Here is a 7,489-nt window from a genome sequence, read left to right as displayed (position 1 = left end):
GATGGCCGGATTGGCCGAAACGTTGGACATGTGAATGAAATAAATGTTTTGAGACTATAATTTGGATAGTGTTTTTGAATTATTTAGTAAAAAATTGCCAGTCTCAAGAAAGAAATTTAAAGATTACAAACAAATCATTTGAAAAGTTTATCAAATATTTAATATAGTCAAATATATATATATATTTGTTATGCGTTTAAAAGAACAATTAGAAATGGCTACATTTTTTTTTATATCTCATTTATTTAAATTGTATCTCATTAAGCTTCGTAAGCTTATGGCATCCACATTTTTTTGACATAAATATTCAAATTGATTGATTAATCACATTTTGTTTTTCGATAATCTGATTAAAGAACAAAATTGCAAACCATTTTCTTTTGGCTAGATCTGGTATTATATTATGTATGTCTAAAGACTAAAATTATCGTTTAGAAATTTATAATTCATTTAAATATTATTTTATATTATTCTTCACAAAGAAATTTATATTCTAGAAATTCTTCTTGATTCATTAAATATAACTTTAGGTGAGTTTCCTTCATTGTTAATGGCATGTTTTAATTTCAAAAACAATTTTTTGCATCTTAATAGTTTAATTAAATCATTCAATTGTTTTAACTGAGTTTTCGTTTTATATCTCTTCAGTTTTATATTATGTCCCTGGTATATTTGGACTACTTTTCAATTGTTTGTTAAATATTTAAGGTTAAAACCACTATACTTATACACTATATATATTCAATTCATTTCTTCTAATTACATATTAGAATATTAGATAGATTAGATTATCAATTTACCATTAGATTTAACTTTTTTTTCAAATATTAGTATGCTTATGACTTTTAAATATAATTTTTCCACTAATAATAAATCATTAACATATTCTACAAAGATACAATCAACTTCCTCATGTCTAATTACAACTGAATACATTTTTTTTTTTTAATATTCTTCAAAGATGTAGTTCATTTTATATGCATTAGAAGGTCTTTAATATTAAACCCGATGAATAAATAAAAATTTTCTGGAGGCCTTGTTCAACGAAGTAATTGTTTAATTAAAAGTTCCATTTTTTATTCCAATTCATTGTACATCATAATAGTAAATTAGGCCATCAATCCATTTATTAATTAAATTTTTCTTTCCATCTATGGAACTCCCTATGTAATTAAAAAAATAAAATGTATACAAGAGCAATTAAGAGTCAGAATGAATGAATGTATGTTTTTCCAGTACTCATGGGTATGATTTCTCTGTCCTTGTCTTAATTTTTAAAAAAAATTATTGTTTGTTTTTTTTCTGATATCTCTTAAGTTTTACACACACACACACACCCACGCGCGCGCGCGCGCGCGCGTGTGTGTGTGTGTGTGTGTATGTATGTATGTATGTATGTATCTATGTAAATTATATTCATAATTTAGCTGACGATGCTACTAATGCCTTCCTTCTCCTCTAGCCGTGAAAGGTGAACTATCATAAAGAGGTTATATTGTGTGTTGTTTTTAAATGATGACCTTTTGATTATAATCATAACTTTCTTAAGATCCTTTTAGTAACTTGTAGCAGTTCACTCTTATATTCATTGAAACTGTGGATAGGAACTTTTAATCTATTCTATTGTTTTATATTGCTTGAGTAGTGTTTCTACTTTGATGTATTTTACTTAGTACTTCTGTTATAGCTCTGTAACTTTAATTTATAATATATTATAGTTTTAGCAATCGTCTAACTGTCTAGCACACACTTATAAGACGTACCTTGTATGTGACTTAACCAGGAACAAACAGTCACCTGTAAAGAACAAATTATTTATTAAAATATTTTAATGAAATCATCACATCAAATACATAAAATGGGCTATTTAAAAAAACAAACCTAATCGGTTTTCCAAGGGTATTTAAGGCATTTTCTCAAATCTTTAAATTTTTAAGAAAAAAAAAATCAATTGATACATATAACTTTTTACCCTTTTTTTTATTTTAAACTTTTTTTTTTTATGTTATATGAAAAAAAAGTCTCAAGGCCTGAAAATGTAATTTCCAGAATGAATTCGACATCTTTATACCTGTCTATTGAATAATAAGTATCCTTTAAAATGTTAAATTATTTATTTTTAAAAACTATCTATCATCATCACACAAGTATTTGAGTTATTATTCTTATAAATTAAAAATCAATTCATAAAATCGTTTATTCTTAAATGGTTCAAACAAGTGCTTCATTAGTAACATAACTCCCTCATCCATAGCCATGTCAACGAAATAAATTGTCACGCAGAATATCAAATTCTCACACATCAACAATTTCATTAGTTATTTTTGATAAAGAATGTTCATAATGAGTTGCTGGGTGTTGCATTTCATCCAAAATTAATGAAAGATTATTTTGAGAATTTGAAGATTCAATAGTGCAAAAAAATTCTTTGGTTTGAGATTTTTTGTCCCCTTGAAACAATTTAAAAATAACATATTAAGATAAAAATATGTTTGGTGCTACTAAATAAATAATAAAAAAAATCTAATGATTTTTTTTTTTGTTTAATTGATTTTGTTTCTAAAGCCTTTCTTCTTTCCTTTATTAAAGACTTCTTCTGGTGAATCAGGAATTCATAAGTGAGCTAAAACTGACAAAATATAACATCAAAATGAAGTGACAGACAGATAAATAAAACACCAAGGGCCGGTTGCACCCATCTCCGGTAATACTCATAATGTTTGTCCAAGAGTTCAGTAAAACTCCAAAAAATTAGCGAACTCTTTCGGATCTACAGTTTTGTCAACCTGGTTACCAAGGTTACATGAAACTGAGATAAATGTAGATCGAAAATTCAAATAAAATACTTGCTGAACTAGATTACTGGTACGTCTTTCCATTGCTTACGCACAGCTCAAGTAAGTAAAATTTATCATAAAACTACTGGGAACGTGACGGTTGGGACGTAGGTGAGAGCTCGGTTCAGAATGTTGTGTATTCGATTCCCACCTGTGACAGTCAATAATTTTTCGAAGGACGCGAAAAATGAATCTCGACACCTTGGTTAGTAAGTGGCGGCAACTCTGATAGCAGCCAGGGGGCAAAACGGACCAGCAGACCCATGTGCCTCACTACTCCACCCTCCAAATACTAATACCGCAAAACTATAAAAAATTTTAATCATTGAATAAAAATTTATTAGAAAAAATAATAATACCCTTTTTTAAATTCATTACAAATTTCATCAACCAGAACAACTCTCTCTATATAAAAGGGAGTTGTCTAATCTTTGTCCAGAATAAACTTTTTTATTAGTGGACCGATTTACGTGAGGTTTTTTCAAAATGTTCCATTTTGCCATGGGAAGGTTTAAAGATGATGAAGTTCCGGAATTCTCCAGTAGAAAAAAGTTATGAACAGAATTAAGCGTAAGGCTAGAGGTAAAGTAGGTAATTTTTTTTTGCAAAGATCAAATTGTATCCGTTTTTAGCTTGGTCTCAAAGTACTAAATACCATTGTTCAAAGAAATTAATTCATAAAATTTTCACTTCGATTTATTGGGATCATTTTTTTTTTCCCCACCGGTGACTATTTTTCATATAATCGTTCATAAACTCCTCTTTGTTTTATCCGATTCGTACGTTAATAGAACAGTTGGAAAGCTTAATGTCCTATCTACATGCCGACAAAGTTCTATTTGATACCCTCATTTGGGCGAAATATAGATTCAAATAGGGAAAAAAATTCACAAGTTTTATTTTATATCTCCGGTTCTAATTTTTTTAATTAGACCCTGCTTGTGCCCTTTGGTGCAGTTTATAGAGCCCTCAACCACTACCAAGTTTGGTGTAGATAGGTTGAGCCGTTTATAAGTTTTTCCAATTTTCAGATTTTTAAAAAGGACTCAGAGGCCGGGTGAAAATTTTGGACTAAAAAATGTTATTTTCCAATTTTTTCAAAAATTGGTATTTAAGGAGCTTAAAACAAATATCAACTTTATTTCACTCCTAAAAAATCTTTTACCACACTTTGTATGCTAAGACCGTCTGGATTTTTTTTTAATATTTTAAAAATTACAATGCACAGGGCGCGTTATATTAATTTAAAACTAGGTAGCATATACATTAAAATACCTTAGATACTAAAATTGCGTTTAATCATAAGAAAAAATCACCTAAATCGGACCAGTATTAAAGATGACCAACCAATAAATGTTCTGAAGTGAGTGATCTTGAGTAAATGATCTTGTACAGGGGGTGTGCAAGCCCTTAAGTAGTATTATGTTAATGAAATACAAGGGGGATGGCATAATAAATCGGAATGTTTGTGATTGAAACTTCTATGGTTCGTGAAAGCAAGATTTTTTGGCTGCTACGTTATTTCGTAATACATAAGACCGTTAAGGCATAAGATGTTAATATTTCAGTAATTAAGTGTACGTATTAAGTCACTATTTTCATTTTATTCAGCATTGAATAGTGAGAAAACGAATCTTGAGCCAAGTTCACTACGAGACACTATGAGTAAAAGTCTATATACGTCTCATGATACTGCCAATAGACTGTCTGCTGTGATCGAATATTGTCTTTGGCTACCGGGTCGACGAATAAGTCTCTATAAATTCACTATTGTGAAAAACAAAATTTATGTATCTATGAGAACCCCTTTAAAATAGTAGAGAAGGTGCATGCAAACGTAGACATATTGTGCAGCTTGTATCATTGTGTGGACACTATAAGATCTAGGAGACAAATTTATAACGTCTCGGGGGCAACGCGCGAAGTGTTTACAAGGATATATGTATTTTTTTAAGGAGGAAGGAATCTACGTCACATTTCAAGAATAATAAATGAAATTAAATTTGCATTTTTTTCTATAAATACTTTTTTAATCAATGATGCAGAAAAATACTGGTTAGTTTCAACTTCCCTTAACATTCCTGTATTTAGAAAGTAATAACTCTGTTCTTAGCAATTACTTAATCATGATTATAAGATATAAGATTTAGAACTGCTGTATCGTGTGTATCGTATATTGTCTTAGCGAAATTAGTAGTTATCAAATACGTTACCATAGTATAACATCATCTATATAAATAAAAGGGAATGGTCGAATCTTTGTCTACAATGAACTTCTGAATTACTGGATTGATTTATGTCATATTTACAAAAAATTATAAAAATATAATGTGCTTTGGAGTAAAGTAGTACAGTAAGTTTTTTTTTTTTTAATGAGAGCGTTTCATATTAGTTTTTAGTGTTCTTTGAAACTAAAAAATCCCATTAATCAAGGGAATTTTTCACTTTGATTTATTCAGGTAATTTTTTTCTCCCGATTTATATAGTTTACAATACAATTTTACTCACATTCGCAGTGAGGTACAAACCAATATTTTTTGAATGTGTGTTCAATGTATAATTTTCATTCCACCTTATGTATCCATGACACAGAGTTCTTTTACGATGTCAGCTGATCGAATGTATATAAAGAGATGTACCGAATCCAATAAAGCCAGAATGTTTATATTGCTGTAACATTCTGACAGCAGTTCAAGCGTGTTAGATCTTATTCCTTCTTCTCTATTTTTTACATTTTAATATCGCCGATACTTAACTTATAAATATATAATCTGTTATTTATCTTTTTAGTAAAGGAGGTATGGAAAAAAAAATCCCACTTTAACCAGCAATCATTGGCCAGTAAACTTTAGTACCAGATTTGAAGGTAACTTTTGTGGTACAACGGATAATTATTGATTTGACCCGAGATTTTACTAATTGTAATTGCGATGGTGCAACCGGCCCGAAAGACAGATGTTATTTATCAAAGCGGGAAGGAAACAGAAGGAGATATAAACATAGAAACAAGGAAAGCTTCTACAAAAAGCAGTAATTGTAAAAGTGATTTCTAGTTTTTATTAATTTATTTTCAATTATAATTACTAATAAATATCCGATCATACTAACGATATTAATTTTCAAATAAACATCAAACAATTTTTTTTTAAACTAAGTTGCAAGTGTTTCTGACAGGGACACGTGATAAAAATGTTGAAATACGAAGGCAAATGAATGAAGATGAAAGTTAAGTAAGTTAAATCGTAATACAATATTTATTTGGTGGTAAAAAGTACAATATATATTTATTATATCTCAAAAAACATATGTAGTACTACCTAAATGATTTTCATATATATAATGTTATAATCGACGTTGATAGGTTGTAACATTATATAAATGAAAATCATTAAGGTAGTACTACATATGTTTTTTGAGATATAATAAATATATATTGTACTTTTTAAATAAGTAAAATAAAAACAGAGGGGAAGCTTCGGTCCTAATATAAATATTAAATAAAGGAACCATATTTAAAATCTAAACTATCCTAATTAACAGATTTATTTTTTATTTTAATCACATAATTTAAGATTTATTTAGGGAAAAAAAACAATAAAATTCTTTAGATAGAATTCCTTATTATTGATAAATGGGTGTCAAGAATCATAAATTTACCCAATTTATAGATACCTCCAAAAGTCATCAAATAAAGTGCACAAAAGTTCAAATCAAACGCTTGTATTGAAACAAAATATAATCTTTACAAACACCACAAAACAATATGCTTCACCACCTTCAGACAACGAATAATAACAGCACTGTAACCTTCCACTATATTCTTTCACTTCACTATCGATACTTAACAATGGGGTTAACTGAATTTGAAATTATATATTTACTTCATAGAGAATATGAAAGATATGTAATAAGTAGTTCTTTTTTGGTTTCGAATGTAAAGAATACCAATTAAGAAACTAGAAAAAAATAATATTTTTATTGAAAACTAAATACAGGAATGGTGGTTGCTATGACATGGGTTAATTGAATAGTTACGATTTACCAATATGATTTATAAAAGGATAAGTTGAATCATTTAAATGTTTTTTCTTTCCTATGTTTATTTTATCTTTTTAATGGTACTTCATAGGTAGTTACTGCTTGTCCTCTACTGCTGTAAGAATCAAAAGAGACAAGCAGAAAATTGATAATAAAATATAATTTATCGTATAACAATGTGCCCAAGCGTAATTTTTTATATAGCTTTTGCTCATGGCCCCTGTTAGCAGTATGAAGGATGCTACAAGATAGTGAATGAACATGAAACTTCTATATAAAAAGAGCATTGGCCGGGGCAGTTCGGTATCTTCGTAGGGGACAGCTAAAAGGAGACACAGTTCCAGGATAACGTAACTCGATGGCCAAATGACGAATAGAACAAGTCCCGTGTAGTTGGAAACTACCTCGTAACCCCATGGTTTGATAGAAGGGTACTCATGGACGAGAAGAACCACAAACATTTGAAATATCATCACCACTACCATGGCCAACGTAACCTTCGCCGCGTATGATCCAAACCACCTTTTGCAATTTGTACCAAATATCATCCTTATTAATGCGTTTCGATCTCTTCTCCGTTATGAATAAAATATTTAAATTTATATTCGGATATG

The 7,489-nt window shown here is 29.3% G+C and overlaps 1 protein-coding gene across 5 annotated transcripts in view; it reads right to left on the bottom strand.

Annotated features, from left to right (window-relative positions):
* The window catches only part of tws (protein phosphatase 2 regulatory subunit tws), a 329,624-nt gene that overhangs the window by 174,457 nt on the left and 147,678 nt on the right, over positions 1–7,489 (bottom strand). For all 5 annotated transcript variants that reach the window (XM_067048568.1, XM_067048566.1, XM_067048571.1 and 2 more), the window contains exon 2: positions 1,764–1,797. The gene's annotated coding sequence lies outside the window, so the exon portion shown is untranslated. The remainder of the gene's footprint in view (positions 1–1,763; positions 1,798–7,489) is intronic.

The sequence above is a fragment of the Halyomorpha halys genome, unplaced genomic scaffold (assembly GCF_000696795.3).
Source record: "Halyomorpha halys isolate HHAL.00 unplaced genomic scaffold, Hhal_1.1 Scaffold61.1, whole genome shotgun sequence".
Taxonomy (NCBI): Eukaryota; Metazoa; Arthropoda; class Insecta; order Hemiptera; family Pentatomidae; genus Halyomorpha; species Halyomorpha halys.
The sequence above is the reverse complement of the archived record's forward strand: the minus strand, read 5'-3'. Positions and strand labels throughout refer to the sequence as shown.